This window comes from Natator depressus, chromosome 6 (assembly GCF_965152275.1).
Source record: "Natator depressus isolate rNatDep1 chromosome 6, rNatDep2.hap1, whole genome shotgun sequence".
Classification (NCBI taxonomy): Eukaryota; Metazoa; Chordata; order Testudines; family Cheloniidae; genus Natator; species Natator depressus.
In genome coordinates this window covers 33,684,601-33,704,841 of record NC_134239.1, presented here as the reverse complement: position 1 = coordinate 33,704,841, position 20,241 = coordinate 33,684,601, and the positions used below count along the sequence as shown (strand labels likewise).

At 40.8% G+C, this 20,241-nt stretch overlaps 1 protein-coding gene across 6 annotated transcripts in view; it reads left to right on the top strand.

The window, feature by feature from the left end:
- Window positions 1-16,893: 16,893 nt before the first annotated feature.
- Window positions 16,894-20,241, top strand: part of STK33 (serine/threonine kinase 33) — a 93,142-nt gene continuing 89,794 nt past the window's right edge. For 2 of the 6 annotated variants that reach the window (XM_074955003.1, XM_074955001.1), the window contains exons 1-2: window positions 16,962-16,991; window positions 18,725-18,820. The gene's annotated coding sequence lies outside the window, so the exon portion shown is untranslated. Of the gene's footprint in view, window positions 16,992-18,724; window positions 18,821-20,241 lie in introns of all 6 variants that reach the window. The other 4 variants (XM_074955006.1, XM_074955005.1, XM_074955004.1 and 1 more) reach the window with 4 other exon arrangements.

Sequence of the window (20,241 nt, the reverse complement as noted above, 5' to 3'; positions counted from 1 at the left end):
CCCGTCTTCTTTCGCTAGCCAAGGAGGAGAGAAAGTTATTGGATTTATGCCAGGGATAGATTTGGCCCAAGACCCTGAACCTGCAATGGGTTCCATCTGAGCACATTTTTAAGCCTTCATGGAGTCCTAATTAGGTTTATGGAACTGCACAGACTTAAGGATTCCTCTGTGTGACTGACTCTCTTTGCAGCAGGCCTGGTGGCCTAAATCCACACAGTCACGCTCCTAGAGCCCCGACCAGGGATATTCTATCTGCTACCCAAGATGGATAAACCTGGAAATCCTGGACGCCCCATCATCTTAGGCATTGGCACCCTGACAGCAGGACTGTCTGGCTATGTAGACTCCCTCCTCAGGCCCTACGCTACCAGCACTCCTAGCTATCTTCAAGACACCACTGACTTCCTGAGGAAACTACAATCCATCGGTGATCTTCCTGAAAACACCATTCTAGCCACTATGGAGGTAGAAGCCCTCTACACCAACATTCCGCACAAAGATGCCGTCAGGAACAGTATCCCTGATAATGTCACAGCAAACCTGGTGGCTGAACTTTGTGACTTTGTCCTCACCCATAACTATTTCACATTTGGGGACAGTGTATACCTTCAAATCAGCAGCACTGCTATGGGTACCTGCATGGCCCCACAGTATGCCAACATTTTTATGCCAACAGCGCTTCCTCAGCTCTCGTCCCCTAATGCCCCTACTCTACTTGCACTACATTGATGACAACTTCATCATCTGGACCCATGGAAAAGAAGCCCTTGAGGAATCCCACCATCAACCTCAGTCTGGACCAGTCCACACAAGAGATCCACTTCCTAGAAACTACGGTGCTAATAACCGATGGTCACATAAACACCACCCTATACCGGAAACCTACTGACCGCTATACTTACCTACATGCCTCCAGCTTTCATCCACACCACACCACACCACATGACCCATTGTCTACAGCCAAGCTCTATGATACAACCACATTTGCTCCAACCCCTCAGACAGAGGCAAACACCTACAAGATCTCTATCAAGCGTTCTTACAACTACAATACCCACCTGCTGAAGTGAAGAAACAGATTGACAGAGCCAGAAGAGTACCCAGAAGTTACCTACTACAGGACAGGCCCAACAAAGAACATAACAGAACGCCACTAGCCATCACCTTCAGCCCCCAGCTAAAACCTCTCCAGCGCATCATCAAGGATCTACAACCTATCCTGAAGGATGACCCATCACTCTCACAGATCTTGGGAGACAGGCCAGTCCTTGCTTACAGACAGCCCCCCAACCTGGGAGACAGGCCAGTCCTTGCCTACAGACAGCCCCCCAACCTGAAGCAAATACTCACCAGCAACCACACATCACACACCAGAACCACTAACCCAGGAACCTATCCTTGCAACAAAGCCCGTTGCCAACTGTGTCCACATATCTATTCAGGGGACACCATCATGGGGCCTAATCACATCAGCCACGCTATCAGAGGCTCGTTCACCTGCACATCTACCAATGTGATATATGCTGTCATGTACCAGCAATGCCCCTCTGCCATATACACTGGCCAAACAGGACAGTCTCTACGTAAAAGAATAAATGGACACAAATCAGACATCAAGAATTATAACATTCAAAAACCAGTCGGAGAACACTTCAATCTCTCTAGTCACTCGATTACAGACCTAAAAGTGGCAATTCTTCAACAAAAAAACAGACTCCAACGAGAGACTGCTGAATAGGAATTAATTTGCAAACTGGACACCATTACATTCAGTTTGAATAAGGACTGGGAGTGGATGTGTCATTACACAAAGTAAAACTATTTCCCCATGTTTATTTCCCCCCTACTGTTCCTCACACATTCTTGTCAACTGCTAGAAATGGCCCACCCTGATTATCACTACAAAAGATTTTTTTCCCTCTCCAGCTGGTAATAGCTCTTACCTGATCACTCTCATTACAGTGTGTATGGTAACACCCATTGTTTCATGTTCTCTGTGTATATAAAATCTCCCCACTTTATTTTCCATGGCATGCATCCAATGAAGTGAGCTGTAGCTCACGAAAGCTTATGCTCAAATAAATTTGTTAGTCTCTAAGGTGCCACAAGTACTTCTTTTCTTTTTCTGGATACAGACTAACACGGCTGCTACTCTGAAACAAGAGAAGTTGGGAGTCTCCTCTGGGGCATTAAGGTACAATTCTATCTCCAGGAGGCTTCGAATGATCAGATCTCTGAACTGGTAGTTTTCCATGAGCCAGTGAAGATCCAGTGAAGGGAAATGAAGCTGACTAGAGGAATGACTGTCTTTACATATGATGGCAAATTGTAAAAACTAGGATTAGTTAGCCTGGAAAGGAAAAGAGTTAGAGGGGACTTGATTGAGGTCTTCAAAGTGTGGTTATATGCTTGAAAATTACTCTAAAAATAGCATAATGGTGTTCCCTGATTATTGTGTCTCACTGTTTCCAGATAAAATGTGCATCCTTTGCAAGACAAATATGTCTGTCCGCCCGCCCCCTGCCAGGCCTACAAACCCACATTGCACTCTGACAGTCAAAGTTGGATCTGTCCTCTTCATACATCAACACCAATAATAGATGATGATCTCCAGGTTAAATTATTCCCTCAACAACACGTGTCCAAACCCACATATGGCTTATGGTTTTTTAACAGGTGTCACTGAGGGTATGATTTATCCTGCAGACCCTCCATTAATGGTGGTGATGTACAAGAAGGAAAAATCCCAGTGTGACTGTCAGAACTCAGGATGAGTTTGTAGGATTGAAAAAACTAAACATATTTTTACTTGCAAAGTGACACAATGAATCTGGATTCAGTGAGATTCAATAAACCTGGAATGTCAAGATGCCATTATTTTACAGTCAAATTTCCAGGGCAAAACTACACTTGACGATTATGAAGGGCATAGTGAAAACAGATTGGTCCCTCCTTTACACTGTTGCACAGTATGAGAATAAGGGGGAAATGTATGTTCAATAGCAGGTACATGTGGAACATAGGAAAGGGAATTCTGCTTTATGTGAGACACAACCAGCCTGTGAAAAGCTCTGAAGTTGCAATTCATGGGATTGGCTACTTTACCAGGAATTTTACGAGCAGCAGATAATTTTGATACCATTTGCAGCTCTTCCTATTCATTTAAGATAAATGCAATCAAATCTGTTACTTCAGGGTGTAAGATGATCGCTCCAGAGGTCAGTTTTTTGCTCTAGTTAATTATATATCTGACCAGGTGTTTTTCAATTTTCTCTGAAGATCAGGTATTGGTCACTGCTGGTGACAATGGCATGGACTGGACAGACCAATGGTCTGATGTGATTTTGCAGATCCTGTATTCAGCCAGTACCATCCTGGGAGTGGATCGACACCAGAGAGGCTTTTTATTCAGATTGTCTCCTTATTGCTCTTTCATTCAGGATATCTGGAAAACACTACTACTTATACTTATCCATGTGCTTGACAGACAGCAGGTCTATAGAGGAAGTGCTGTACACATTTGGCTTCCATCCTGCTGCTGCTGGGGACAACGATGGTAGCAAGGATTGCTGGTAATTCTAAAGTAAAGCAGTTGGTCTCTGCTGGTCTGCAGCATGATTTTTGTTGTACGCAGAATGGAAAGAGCCCTTCTAGATTGTGTTCAGAAGGTTCCTATGCCTCACAGGCCGGATTCTCCCTCTGCAGGATGATATGGGAATTGTTTCTTCAGGTTTTAATAAGATTTCTTTCATATGAAGTAGTTCTAATTTTATCTTTTTCATTAGTTTAAAATCTGTAATAACCTTCACTGAGAATAATAGGTATATAATAGCTGATAAAACTGTAATAAGGAACCTTGGCCAAACATAAGACTGTTAGGAGAGACCTCCATAAAGCCAGAGCTGAAAACTAAAACAAACTAAGAACCTCATGTATACAATGGGGAATCAAATTATAATTGCAATGAATTGCAGGCCAAATGTACATGCTGCACTTTAGGACATGCCAAAAATTTCAGTGCAGTTAGGTGAAGTCTTACATGATATCACTGGGTGCTAAGTTTTTTTTTTTTTTTAAATGTTCTAAAATTATGCAAGTTTCAATTTTGTTTCCTTTGAAATAGTTTGTAGAAAATAGAGATGATGTACATGCTGCACAATGTGTTTCTCCATACTGGTACTGGCCAGATATTATGCAAAACTAATTTAAATGTAAACATTTCCCCTCTGTCACCTTTTCTTGAGGAAAATAAGATAGCATTTGACTCCAATCTGATTCTCCTGTACCAAGTCTAAATATAGCCGAGTTCCTCAAAAACCTGTCTCACCCATATACACTTATCTTTGTATTCCCTAAGATTCAAATTTTTGGATAAACTTCTGGCCTTATAGCAACAACCTATCCTGTAGATCAAATATACCTACTGTAGCGTTAAAGCCTTTTTTACTGCACATCAAATATAAAAACAGCTTTGCAAATAAAACGTAGAAGAGGATGTTTGTTTACTGTGATTGTTAAATAATGAGTCTTGGCATTATAATCTGTTGACATGCCATTATTGGACCAGAGTGTTAACTGGAGTAAATCAGCCTAGCTCCATAGACTTCAATGGAGAATCTCGCTCCATACTGTTTGAAGGAACAGATGGGGAGCCCCTGTCTGTGATATAACCAGCATTCGTATCCAAAAGCATGATTAGTTTGTAGACACATGAGAAATGACTTTGGACTAGATGACAAAAAGAAAAATGAGGTGACTGCCTTCTGGATGATTTTGGGATTTTATCATTCTAAAACAGATGTTATATAAGAATGCTCAGCCAAAAACTGGACTATCCTGTATCTTTGTTGTATATAGCAATTACAGAGGTGCAATCTGAAGATTCCCCACTGCTAATCAATTCTATTTTGGTGTGTTATTTTTCATCTATTTGTGGTTTTATATATATCTTCCCCAACGGTGATAGAGTTAGAATACTTCAAATATCTCTTTAAGGGGATATGTAATATAAATATCCTTGAAAGCGACAGAGTCCTGTGGCACCTTGTAGACTAACAGACATATTGGAGCATAAGCTTTCGTGGGTGAATACCCACTTCTTCAGATGCATGTAGTGGAAATTTCCAGAGGCAAGTATAAATATGTAAGCAAGAATTAGGCTAGGGATAACGAGGTTATCCATGCAACAAACCTCAATGCCAACTCTGCCCACATGTCTACACCAGCGACACCATCACAGGACCTAACCAGATCAGCCACACCATCACCGGTTCATTCACCTGCACGTCCACCAATGTGATATACGCCATCATGTGCCCGCAATGCCCCTCTATGTACATCGGCCAAACTGGACAGTCCCTACATAAAAGGATAAATGGACACAAATCAGATATTAGGAATGGCAATATACAAAAACCTGTAGGAGAACACTTCAACTTCCCTGGACACACACTAGCAGATTTAAAGGTAGCCATCCTGCTGCAAAAAAACTGCAGGACCAGACTTCAAAGAGAAACTGCTGAGCTTCAGTTCATTTGCAAATTTGACACCATCAGCTCAGGATTAAACAAAGACTGTGAATGCCTAGCCAACTACAAAAGCAGTTTCTCCTCCCTTGGTGTTCACGCCTCAACTGCTAGAAGAGGGCCTCATCCTCTCTGACTGAACTAACCTCGTTATCCCTAGCCTGATTCTTGCTTACATATTTATACCGGCCTCTGGAAATTTCCACTACATGCATCCGACGAAGTGGGTATTCACCCACGAAAGCTTATGCTCCAATGTGTCTGTTAGTCTACAAGGTGCCACAGGACTCTTTGCCGCTTTCAGAGATCCAGACTAACACGGCTACAACTCTGATACAGAAGGGCATATTTGCAGGAGCACGTGTCACGCTGGGATTTGACAGTTCCTAATACTTAGTAAGATCGATTTTTAACTAAAGAACTACCTAAGCACTTGTACGTAGCCTATGAGGTACCTTCTGTAAAAGAAATGTCATTCCTTACTAAAAATGAATTGTCAGGCAATATACATTTTCCCATTCCGAAGCACTATAGTATCTTATGCTCTTGCTTTACTTCTGTCCATACTCTTCTTGGAAAGGATGCTTTCCAGTTTGGCCATACTGTGCCTCTTTGGTCAGGCTGATGCTTTGTACCTGAACTAGTAGGATAGAACTGGTTTCAGCACAAAAGGTTCAGTGATTCCACTCTAGCCAGGCTTCATTTTGCTCTGAATTGTTCGTTTTGCTCCCACATCTATGCTAGCACTCGTCTCACTACACTCCTGCTAGGTAATTATCCCACAATTCATTGCACAGCTCCTAGAAGCAGTGGATTCCAGGAGACTGTGAAAAGCCAGCAGGGCACTGTGAGACAGGAGTGGGAGGGCTATTTGAACTGCTTCAGCCAGAACTGTTTAGTTGATGGACCACTTGGATACCAACCAGCTGGGGCAGACTGACACAAATCAAGCCAACCTGGCTTGCTGAAAGTAAGTGTAATCCAAATGGTATTTGACACATGTGCCGTATTGCCTACCTCTGCAATTTTCTTGAAAGTCATAAAATATTTGGTGTTTTTTAGAAAACTCCAGCCCCTGGAGTCCTATGATTACAACAGAATCTTGGTTTTCATTTTTTTAAAAAGTGAGTTTATAACCTTCATGCTTGTGGAGAAAAGATGGAAAATATTAATCTGAAAGGTTTATAATCCAGAAGGCAAATAAAAAGAACCCAAATACTGGGGGGGAAGGGGGGGCTGACTCAGTTTTGAATGTTTGGGGTTGACAATTCTGCCCATGTAATCCATTTGGAGTACTTCTGAGAGTGGAGGCACTGTGTTTCCGCATGGTGCTTAGCACAGTAAATTACTGTGTTGCAGACAAGGCCTTAGTAGTTTCAAATTCCTTAGAATTCAACAATCCATTAGAACTCAATAACCCGCCCTAACCACAAACTAAAATGTTTCCTTGCTAACTTTCTCCCCCCTTTCTACTGCACACTCACATCTGCTTCTAGCTCCTGTCTGCAGGCTGCAAGACTTTTTTCTTAAGGGGGAAAAAAAAACAGGAAAAGAGCATTTATTTCAATCCTTTTCCCTCCCGCACCCTGAATTCCAAGGAATTTACCAATGGGTAAAGGACAAAAAAAAAGTGAGATAAAATTTGGACCTCAGCTCCTGGCTCTTTTAAATAATTTGTTTTCGGACACTTTGCATAATATGGTCAATATCCAGAAGTATCAGTCTTAGCCCCTTGTCCCTCCCTCTGTTCCTACTAGTGTTTGAGGGATAACCCTATGTCTAATAGGGTTTTGATAATTTTTCCTTGTTTTCCTGCATTAGCCTTCTCTGTAATGCCCCCTTCCTGTCTGCAGGCTGCTGTATGTCATCCATCAGCCCTCTCTGTGGAAACCTAGCAATGGCATTTTCATGCTGCTTCAGTGTTTTTGATCTACATGTCCATCCAGCAATATAGCTCAAAATTGCTTAATTGTACAGATGTTTGTTAGATGATTGCTAGCCCTGATTACAGGGGTCTGTTTTTCCCCTTGCCATGAGCTTGTAATTCACATTAAATCAATGGGAATTCATGTATTTTTCTTGAGAGAAAAACAGAACTCTTAAGTTTTAAGGCTGATTTCTTAATTGCTAGGCGGCTTGAAGTCATTATGGATCCTCAGTGATATTTTGAGCCACATTTGAAATAGGTAATGAAGATTCTCGTTAGCCAAGTGAAAAATATTGCCAATCCACAACCCTCTCTCTCCCATACTAGTTCAAATCTTTCTCACTGCACAGATTGATTACATTGGCTGGTCTCCCAGAATATACCGTATGGAAAGTCCAGCTCTAGCAAGGTTGACCATCATCACAAAGTGGTATGATCACATACTATGGGATCTTCAGATATTGCAATAGCTTTCCCAAAGGGTTTACATTGATTTTTTTTTTTCAAATTCTACCTTCAAATTGCACAACTTTACATGGTTATTCTTCTGTTTTATTTAATTGAATGTTGTCTTTTTACATTCAATTTAGCACTCTACTCCCACATCCTAGCATTGTATACAGTTACTGCAATTTGTAAATGATACCAGTAGATGGAGATGAAGGATCCTGATAATTAAAGAGGTGGTAAATTTAATACTGGAGATTTTGCCCCTCTTATTTGCTGCTGGACACTTGCCCTTCTATGCTATAGATTGTATGATTTTTTTTTGAGTTAACCTGATAAGATGTAAGATTACCCACCTACACATTCCAAGATTTGAATATTCAGATTGGTGGTCTCAAAAAGTTTAAATCCGCATTTAAGTTTTTGACGTCTTAGCTAAAGGAAACCTTTTGAGAGACACCTAGGCTCTAGCATTTTATTTGCTCATTACAATGTTCTGAATGAGAAAAGAAAAATGCTTAATGTATTTGTATATAGTTTCCCCCTTTATCCTTATGTGATAAAGCACATTCACCCCTATTTCTTATAATTATTTCCTAAAATGTAGGTAATGATATGTGGGCAAAGATGCTGCAGGATCTGTGCATATGAGGTACCATACCTATAACAGACAAAAATAGCTGTCTGCAAGCTTCAAGGAGGAAGGACACTGTAAACTAACAGATCACAACCAAAGTGATTACACAGGGATTACACAATCAAAGTGATTATATAACTGGGAAGTTTCTTAACACTGCATCTTTTGAGACTTTATTGTAAAGATTTGCTGGAGATTTTCCTTAAAAACAGATGTACAATAGATTGTTAAAAGTGGAGCTAAGTAGTACAGTGGGGTTAAAGCATTCTGAAAATTCATCTCAGAATATATGGGTTCAAATGTTGCATGTCAAATGTGACCCAAGCTCAGTGGCTTCAGCCTAGTCTCTACTAGGCCTTGCAAAACCACTATCTTTTGAAATGATAGACTGTAATACAGTATTGGGGCAGTTTGAGGGTCAAGTATGTGGTGCACTGACAGAGAAGTGAGTGGAAGTTTACATTACTGGCTAGCCAGTTAGATCAACCTGTCACCTGTATTTAACCTTTAGAACTAAAAAGATGAAATGCAATAAGAGATGGTGTCATTTTCCATGCAGTACTCTGGTATACTTTCTCTACTAGGCTACTTAATAATGTCACACCATTAACTGTTGGTAATAAGTCACTTTACTCTAGGAATAGATATGAATGTTCACCTCTCCTTGAATAATTAACATTTAGATATTTTAAATTCCTATTTTCTTGTTAACAGATACCATCTATTTAACTATAAATATTTAATCTTCTCCGGGACCTGAAACATTCCAGAGAATGAATATATAAGAATTCAATACTGTTCGTGAGTATGGTCCACAAACTGGGCATATATGTGAATAAGAATCACACAGATAGTGTTATTGTGCATGGAACTGATAATGGTAAGTGCAGGTGTCAAGGTTCCCTCCCCACTCTGAACTCTAGGGGACAGATGTGGGGACCCGCATGAAAGACCCCCTTAAGCTTATTTCTACCAGGTTAGGTTAAAAACTTCCCCAAGGTACAAATCCTTCCTTGTCCTTGGATGTGTACTGCTGCCACCACCAAGTGTGTTCGACAAAGATTCAGGAAAAGGACCACTTGGAGTTCCTGTTTCCCTAAAATATCCCCCCAAACCCCTTCACCCCCTTTCCTGGAGAGGCTTGAGAATAATCTACCAACCAAACAGGTAAACCAGGTGAGCACAGATCAGACCCTTGGTTTTCTCGGACACTAAAAACCAATCAGATTCTTAAAAAACAGAACTTTATAATAAAGGGGGAGAAAAGTAGAAGAAACACCTCTGTAAAATCAGGATGGAAGGTAATTTTACAGGGTAGTAAGATTCAAAACACAGAGGATTCCCCTCTAGGCAAAACTTTAAATTTACAAAAAACAACAATAAACCTCCCTCCTAGCACAGGGAAAATTCACAAGCTAAAACAAAAGATACTCTAACACATTTCCTTGCTATTACTTACTATTTCTGTAAGTTAGATGTATCATGCAGTAGGAGCTAGATTACTTGCTTGGTCTCTCTTTGTCTCAGAGAGAACACAAAGAAACACAAAACAAAAACCTTCCCCCACAGATTTGAAAGTATCTTCTCCCCTTATTGGACCTTTTGGTCAGGTGCCAACCAGGTTATCTGAGCTTCTTAACCTTTTTACAGGTGAAGGAGGGATTTTATGCTACCCTTAGCTGTATGTTTATGACAGCATGAATTACCTGATGCCTGAGATTGGGGTCTGGATGAGGCCTAGCTGGATCAGCCCAATCCAGATAAGAGGGAGATAATGTAAATAGGCAGCGGGATGCAGGAAGAGTTGTCAAAGATTTTATTGGAACCTTCCAATTCTGAATAGAGGGATTGTTTCTATTTGAAAATCAAGGACCCAGACCTTGGCTATCACCAAGAGAAACACATTGCAATTCAGGAGGCAAGGGAATAGAAGGTTGCTGTAATTTACAATGGTTGCCAATGGCCCCAAAAGGGTGTTTTAGTACCTATGTATTGCTGGGGCATAGGAAGTCCCAGCCATGCCTCCTTCCCCCTTTGCTGGCTGCAAGAAAGGAAGCTGGCGTGGGACTCAGAGCATTATGTTGGGTAACTCTTCTGTGTTTGGCTATGCTGGCTTTAAAGCAGCTACAAAGAAACTGAGGATTGAAGAAGAAATCTGCAACTTGGGTATTTTGTTAAATCCCAGGGTTGCCTCTGGGTGACTGGATAGTGGCAATGGCCAAACCCCCAATGTTCCATCTGTGCGTGGCAAGGAATGTTTGACTTTTCCTACCATAAATGGCTATCTATGCTTTATCACCTCAAGATTACATTAATGTGATGCACTCTTTTGGGGATTACACACTGTAACCATTCAGAAACTGAGGCTAGTCCAGAATACATTGCCTGTCATAGCTTTAAACTATCAGTGCTTTTCTGATCTCTAGAGCTGTCTGGGGCCAATTCATTTCACCCTGATGTAATTTAGAGTATCTTACAGTTACTCCCAGCTGCAATTATTCCTCCAAGTGGCCTTTCTGTGGCATGGACTGCCTAAACATACTACACTTTGGCCATGATGCCTTCCACTGACAACACATCCCTAACATACCTCATGCCCTGGGAGCAGAGGCCATTGCTGGTCATGCCAGCTGTGTGACAGCCAGAGATTTCCCCATGACATGGGAATCCCCAGTTGTCCTCTTAGGGCAACTTTAAAGTTCCTTTGTGCCATTTTAATCTGGCGAATGAACAGGAGGGGCCCAATGATTAGCAATATTGATTAAGAACCCTTCAAAGCCCAAGACAGGGAGAGTATGGGCCTGTGGCTGACATGGATCTAGGAATAATAACTTGTAATATTTTTATGAATACTGTATGTGACCTGGTCAATGAAATAGTCATTGTGGGTATGTCTACACTGCAAGTGGTGTAACTGTAGCACAGGTAGGCGTATGCGCACTAGCTTTAATCTATCTCACATGGGTAACAGTAGTGTAGATGTGGCAACATGGGCTAACAGCCAGAGTATAAGCCTGCTGGGGACCCTGGGTATGTGCTGCCATATCTACACTGAGGTTTTGTTGGGAAAAGTAGCAGGAAAGCAACACAATAGCTCTTGATAAGCAGCCTCCCAAAAACATGGGGGAGAAGGGGCAATTATAAGATAATGGCAGGGTTATTAGTGGTGAAAATGCTACTTTCAGGTTCCAGACAAAATTATGTTGCTGTTTGCCAAGTCTGGGAGCCTAGAGATCAAAGGGACATGAAATGGTTTAAAAAAAATTGGGTATGTGGTTACTATCAGTGAGCGGTTCCTGGAGAGAACAATCTGATAGGGATGTAGAAGTCGGTCCTGTCAGAATGTCTGAAGTAGGTGGGCCCATCCCAAACTTCCAGGGGATGGTAAGCTAGACATGCATCTAGTCTGTTCACTGTTTGAGACTTTTCTCTCTGAAATGGTTTGGTTTTAAATAAACAATACTTTGCTTTAAGAAGACAGGCTGGTCACTAGGTACCACTTTCACAGCTCCCAGAGGGAAGAGAGCTGCAGGTACTAAACTGATTATCCACAGTGAGTACCAGAGAACTACAGGCCAAGGCCCAGTCCTTCCTGGGCTGACATAACAATGTACCCAGGGAACACAGGTTGCTGGATTCAAAAGTATTGCTTTTTTTAGAAAACAAATTGGCCTTCTTAAGGTACAGTGAATATTAATTTATATGAGGGAATTAATTGAACTATTATCCTCCTCAGGCTAAATAATAATTAAAACCTCAGATACTGAATGGTGCATATCTGAAGTCTAATTTAAATTGCTAGCCATATGTACTGAATGTATCCACACTTTTAGTCTCCATTTATAGTTGGTTTTTTTGTAGTTCTTCCTTTTATATAAAATTTCAATATGTTAAATACTCTACATAGAGAACAAGTTTAGGATTTGATGAATCATTTCTCTCTTTAAGGGCTTGATCCAACTCTCACTGAAGTCAATGGGAGTCTTTCCACTTTCAGTGGGAGATGTCAGGCCCTTTAAAAGATCCCCCAAAGTCAAGGAACCATAGGAAAGACTCCCATTGACTTCAATAGGCATTAGATTGGACCCTAAGTGTGGCAGTTTCCTTCTCCTGCTCTAGTTGCCCCTTCATTAATTTAGTATTATATTTACCTTTGCCTCTTTATATCTTCTATGATCATGGTTCAGGTAAAATACTTAAGATTTAACAAAATGTTTGCAATAAATGATGAGAGAAACTCATTGAAACAATTGTGTCATATACTGTATAGAAATGCAGGAATTCTACTGGTCAGTTTTTCTGACAGCATCCATTTACTATAATGTGTATATTTATATTCCATGACAAAAGGTGGGCAAAGAGGTTTATACCATCTATTTAGGGTCAAAAAATTTATATTAACACCTTACAAGGGGAGCAACATTAGAAGTTAGTCATTTCCAACCAATATGTCCAGGGAATCCACCATTGCATTAGGTAGTATAAAGTGCAATAGCCTTAGGTGTATATTTCATAATGCCCTCAGGGCAAAAAGCAATCAAGATAGGAGCTGGTGAAAAATGTTCATCTAAAATAGATTTCCCTTCAATTAAAACCTGTCAAATATGATTTTCTTTTGAAAGTTTTAATGGAAAAAAAATCAGGTAAGTGAAACAGATAAATATTTTCAGCATGGGGAGTATTTACTGAGAAATCCACAAATGAGAGTGTATAGTTATTATTTGCATTTAGTTATTAGTGCCTTAGGCCCCAAAGGTGCTTTCTCTTCTGCTGAGAGCTACTGCAGGAGTAAGTGTTGCTATGAGATTAGTACCTGGTGGTTTTACCATCTCGCAAAGTGGTGAACATCTTTGGGAAAACAAATGTCATTAGTTCAGTATATGCTTTTTTAATCACAAAAGCTCTTACCAATCACCAGATAAATGAAGATGCAGTATTTCTATAGGTTCCAGTCTCAACCTGTAGGTTATCAGATAAATATTAAATTTAGCCTTGTGTCCCACAGAGTTGAAACTTTTAACATTGGTTAAAATAACTGAGTAAAAGAGTGTAGAAATATAATTACATGTACAGTGCCAGTACCATAAAAGCAGTAAAAATCTAATGTAGTTGATCATGTTTGCTATTGCCATTTTCTTAATACAATGAATAAAGGATCTCAAATGATTAATAAAATACAATTATATTTGACATTCTTAATGAATATTATGAAACTTGAGAATACTTACTGTTTATAAGATGAAATTTACCCTGGGTCTGAATAAACGCTCAGGCCAAAGGCTAAAGTGTTTATTATAAGCAGACCTGGAGGTAGCTACCCCTAGTGTCAAGGTTGCCTAAGGTTATAAGTGGACCAGTGTTTACTAGCCCAGGATTTTAGGCTATGCGCTACAACTGGATCCACCTGGGTGCAGCAGTGCAGTGGATCCAGCTGCAGGATCTAGCCCATGGTTAATACTGAGCTAAGAGGAAGCATCCTTTGTTGTATGTTGATGCTGTTATAATACTGGACTGGAATTTAAAATATTTAAATTTTATATAAAAGAAGGAAGAAGTACAAAAAACAAAAATGGGCTCTCTAACTGCTTTGAGTTATTCTTATTTTACTTTAATGTGACTTTTGGAATTGATGTTTCCTCTAAAGGAAGAAAAAAGTTGAGATATTGTTGCTGGCAGAAAGCTTAAAGAATTCTGATTAGAAGCGATGATCAGAGGAGAGGGATTATAGTAGCTAATCAGAGTAGAGAAATTTACATATTTTCAGTGCTGTTATTAAAAATAAAAAATAACTGTATGAGTATATAAATCTCTGCTTTCTGATTGGCTAATAATACCGGTCAGACAGGATATACAGGACATACTGTATGGTTATTGAGAGAGAGCTGTGCAATGATTATGCAAATTGGACACCCAGAATTGATTGATTGCAAAGTTGGGGTGGAGATGGGGAATACACAGTTATGGTTCAATAACTACACAGCATTCCTACACCTCCAGATGAGAATTATTAATAGAATCTACTGTATCTCAGCGCAGTGTAATGGAGACAGAAGTAGCAACTCCATAGTTAAGGTTGTGTTGAGATTTGCACATAAAAAGCTGGACTAAATCCTTTTGTTTCATACTTTAATGATTATATTTAGTCTCCAAATTTGAAACAATTGGGAGGACAAATGAATTTTCTGTGCAATGTTTTACTAAAATGCTCCCCTCCTAAAAAACTGCAATGTTCTCTTCACATTTCATTTGGTTCCTCTCTAGGCTAAACAATAACGTTCCCCTTAACTCCAAATTTACTACATTTGCCTTCCATTAATATCTGACAGAGACCACTTCTGAAAATTTAAAAATAAAGTTATTTTCCTTATTCAGATTAACCTAATTGAAGAACTTTTCACCTCTGGGTTCAAATCTTTTATAGATCCCAAGTGAAAAAATGCTTGGAGATCTCAGGCCTAAATACATTTTTGCTCTAGTTACAAAACCACTGCACCAGTTAACATTATTGACATTGTCTGTTTTTAAATAGGCCAAGGACTGGAGTATAAGGTATGTTGTGCATCAGGATTGAGTTGCATTGACAGAACGATGTAGAGAAATTTGTATAGTTTCTGTTGTGGTACATGTAATACTGCAATCATCTCCATGGTACCTGGATTATGTTTAGCTGTATAAAATGTTATTAGTCTTTCCCTTTCACTAAATGTAAACCACAGTGAGAAAAGAGTTAGGAGGAGGAAAGTGCCAATAGTCCAGCATATGCACAATTTATAATAATCATTGTTAAAGAAGAGTAATTACCACATGCAGTGTATCCACTTTCCAAAGTTAAATGTTTTTAAATGTTTTAAAAATTAAAAGTGAATAGACAATAAGAATAAAGATATTTCTTAATTTAATTTTTGGTTAAATTTTGTAAAATTTTGTTTTTTTAGTTTACCATAACTGTAGCATAAAAGATAAACTGACAAATGCAATAGTTGCTAGTGTTACAGTATACTGACAACGGTATTTAGTTTTGATCTGTCATCTGTAACAGCTAAGCAATTAAACATTATAGTGTAATCACTGCCGTTACCATAGTAGATTTTACTAAACAGTACACAATATGTTATCTGACTGTAGATTAATTATTACTCAGATCAAGAACAGTATATTTACCAAATGTAAATGTATTTTACCTACTAAAGTGGTGACAAGGATTTGGATCTTGTGAAAGGTCACAGTACCACAATCTATTATTTCAGTGATATCTTCTGTTAAAAATAATTCAGAGTAATACTCCATTGTACACATGTGTATATATATAATATGATTGCATTAATTCATATGGAGGCAGTACAGCATATGCCAAATATATATAATTTTGTTCTATAAGAAAGTGCTTTTGCACATAGTAAACTTGTCTTGGATTCTATTTTTTCTTACAGTACAGTACTTTAACAAAATGTCCAATATTTCAGGACTCTTGAAATATGCTTATAATTCAGTCTAATATACACCTCTTTTACTTTTAAAAGCTAGATTGTAGGTTTGATGATGTACTAAAATAATACAAATTACACTGTAAGGCTGATCCTACAATTTCTGTTTGTGTCTAGGCCCCTTACCTTTGATGGGATTATTTGTCGGAGTACCTGTTGCCTCATCAGGCCTTTAATTTGCACAAGTTCTCAAACACAGTACCCTCAACTATTGCATTTGCTAAGCAAAGGCAAGTAGTGCAAGGGGTTCAGCCCTGACTTGAGGGCAAAATCTGACCTTAGGACAGGTAGGGGCCTGGCACCCTTGAGAGTTTTGCCATTGACTTAAATTTGGCAGACTCAAGCTCAAAATGTCAGTGTTGTATGCATTTTAGGAATTAACTTCATACAGCTGTGGGGGGGGCAGTAGCTGTGAGGAGGGAGGCTCCTTCCCCCTGAGTGTGGAGCTGGGGGGCAGTAGCTGTGCGGGGGACTCTCTCCCGCTCCACAGTCGTGTGGTGTGTGTATGTCTGTGGCTCTGAGTGAGGGAGTCTTTCCTTCCTCCCCACTCCGCCGCGAAGCCCCCCCGGCAGAAGGGGGGGCGGGGTAGGAGCGGCTCCGCGCTCTGATGCGGCTGTCCCCGCGCGGCCCCTGTACAGTTCCCAGGCAGGTGGCCTGGGCGAAAAGTTTCTGAAGCGTGCGGCGCGGAGCCGGGCGGCCGCGGCCCGAGGGCAGGCGAGCGGCGCTGGCGGGTAAGTGTCCGGCCCAGGCCGGCGGCCAGGGCCGAGTTCCCAGCGACTGGAGCCGCCGGTGTCGGAGCTCGCAAGTTGTCTGGTTGCTATGGCAACGCGGCGGAGGCGGGCCCAGCCCCCTGCCCGGGCGGCACCCGCCTGCCAGAGAGGGGGCAGCTGCACCGCCGCGCGCCGTGCCCTCAGCCCCGACGGTGCAGGGGCGGCATCGGGCGGCCCCGGGCCCCAGCCGTGCGCGGAGAGGTAAGCGCAGCCCGGACTCGCTCAGGCTCGCGCCTTTCGCTGCCCGCCACCCCCCGCAGCTGCCTGAGGGGTTTCCACCCCCTGCCCCGCGCAGTGCGGACTAGAAAGCGGGGTGCCGCCGGGGTACGGGCCCCGCTCTGGGCTCGCCCGTGGGGCTCAGCTCCCTCCGGCCGCCACGTCTGGGCACGTCCGCGAGGCATGTGGCCGAGCCCCGCTCCCGGGGGTTGCGTGGGCCAGGAGGGGACGGGTGCTGCGCCTCCTCCTCTCGGGAGTCCCGCAGCGTCCCTGGCAATGCACGGCCCGGGGCGCGGTCTGTCTCCATCGGCGGGGGGAGCCGGGAGAGAGGCTTTTGCCCTGTTTGGCCGCGCTTTGCAGTCGCAGAGCCGCCAGGGTGCTGAGCGGGCTGTTTGTTCCCTTTACTTTTGGGGGATGGCTGTTTTCAGTTAAACGGCGCTAGTTGTGGGAAGTGGGACTGCGATTTCATGGCTTGATCATTAGCTGTAAACCTAGAAAGTGAGGTTGGTTTTGGCACGTCCTTTTCTTCAGTGCTTTTTTTTTTTTTTTTTTTTAAAAGGGGCATGTCTCTGTAGTCTTAGTTAAAGTTAGTCTGCATTAAAAATGCAGCTCGGGAACACCCTTGCTTCATTCTGGTTTCTTAGGAGTGACAGCGTTGTTGCCAGTACAGTCCTTCATCTGTACAGGTATTGTGAAGGGCACATCATCAGCTTCTGGTTTTATGGGGCACTGGAGAACTCTTAACTCATTTACCTGCAGCCCTTTCTACCAGTAAAATTGGTAAATTCCATTGCACTATTAAAACAATTTTTAAGTGAACTGGAAAGCAGACTTCGAAACAGACTTAAGTGCTGAGGATGACACTGCTGTCACTTGGAGGTATTGGGAAATCAGTTGAATTGTATAAAGACTGTTACTCAGTATCTGTTTTGAAATAAGGTCAACATTAAAAAAATTCATTAAAACAATATATTTAGCTGAGAGATGTGCAATATTTTAATTAAGCTAGAGGTTGTCTTCAAAACAGTTGTGCAGAGTGCATAATAAGTCTTCAGAGAAATGAGGCAAGTATATGATGATAAAGGGAAACTTAAAGTTTTGTGCAAAATGGCCCTTCCTTAAAAGAACTTAATGGAGAAAGTCATCTATTTTCTAAATATCTAATTTAAAATCTACCATTCTATTGTCATTGAACTAAAAACAAAGACAACGCCCTCCAATCTAATTGACTGCAAAGCCATAAAGTTTTGTGCTTTTCTGCACAAAATTAAAAATTACACAAAATTAAAAAAAAAATTAAAATTAAAAATTAAAGTTACATTTGAAAATGACTGCCTTCCAACAGGGCTCACTAGTCTGCAGTTTTTTGACTTTGTCCCACCCAACCCAAGATCACCTCTTCCCCATCCCTTTTCTGTTTAATTTGAAATGCTTGTTTACTTGTGCCTTGGTCAGCATGCCATGTGGATATTGTAGACAACCTAGAAGTTATTCTCACCTGTTACACTAGATGAGTACACCTTTCCTCCAGCAATTTATTAAACTGTTTAACTCTGTTTATTAAATCCTTTCTAAAATATTAAATTAAAATTTAATGACTAAAGTTTTAGAACATAAGGGACAATAAACTAATATAATTAATTATTGTATCATTGCTGTAGAATAATGAACAAATTTTTTTCCTAATTTCCAATTACTTGTCATTTTAAATCTCCCAGGTAATGCAGCATTGTATAAAAAGGCAACAAGAAAGAGCCAACTAGAAACAAACAGTATATTTAGTGTATCTTCAGTGCTGTTTCATCATTTTAAGGGTATGTGCAAAATATGTTCTAGTATTATGAAGGCATTGGTTGTGACTTCTTTTAGTTAAATTTATTTGAGTTTTTCCACTTAAACTGGGGATCCAAATTTTGTTTTGTATGAAGAATACATTGTATTTCCCCAAATTTACACAACATATTATGTGCTTAAAGATGGACTTTTCTGAAAATTTTCAAGTAAATTTATTAATTGGTTTGGGTTAAACTCTAAGAAGGTCCCTCTTTTTTAAAAACTCATCTAGGGGGAAAACAAAAACAAAACAGTCCTACAGTCACTAAAATTCACTTAACCATCATTCTGAGAATCTGTCCCACCAAAGCCACTTTTCATATTTTCAGAATATTTTTAATCTATCATTTCCAATTATATTTTAAAATGGAAAGTTTGTGTGCCAGCAGAGACTGGCAAATATAATTGCTCTTTTTCAGAAACTCCACCATCTCTCATTGTTCTTGATAGGACATAGACCAGAGTCTCCCCTCAATTAAGATAGATGCCCTCTCCCTATAGCCTTTGCAGATGGACTTTTAGACTACCCATAGTAAAGATGGCCAATACCTGCCATTGCTCCCAATAGGAGTGAATCCAGGCTGTCCTTATGCTTTTAGGAGGCAGGCAGGGACCCCATGAGGAGCTGGTGAATATGAGGAAGGAACAGTGTGGTAAGCAGGTTAATAGAGAGGCAGGTAAGGAGATTATGGGAACAGGGATGATCAAATAAGGAGGCTGTGGAGATGTAGGTGAATGTGGGGAGACAAGAAGAAGAACTAGGTGTGCCATGGAATAGGAGAGAGAAAATGATGAGAAGGGAAAAGCCAATACTTTGGGGTTGTTTGGAGGCAGGAGATGATGAGGGAGCATGGAAGGAGCATTGGTAGAACAAGGAGAGGAACAGGAAGGGTCAGATGATGGCAGCAGGATAGCGATAGGGGAGACAGTTGATTAGTTACTCTTCTACCCCAGGTTTTAATAGAGGGGAAGTGGAGTACCCTTTCAAGCAGCCAGTTGAAAGGCTTATATGCTTGTGCGTTCAAAGTTGAATTTTGAACAAGAAATGACTGCATACAAATTGAAGCTGGGCAGCTTCTCCGTAATGGCTCAAACATCAGAAGTCAGATGGAAAATAATGTAGACTTACTTATTCCTCTTAAGTGACATGATTTTAAAATAAGTCTCTTAATTTTTTGAGCTCTAATTCATGATTTTTGAACCTTTGTGATTGGCAATACTCCTTCCTCTATTCCCCAATGCAATCTCATTTTTCCTGACCTGGTTTCTCCCATCCTCAGAAGGCAATCAATGGCAGTCTTGGACCAGCAAACTTCTCATGGTTTGTTGCAGAGGATCTTTTGCTGTGATGAACCCTGGGGCTGTCCCAGTAACATTGCTCAGAGCTCATCTTGTCAGGAGC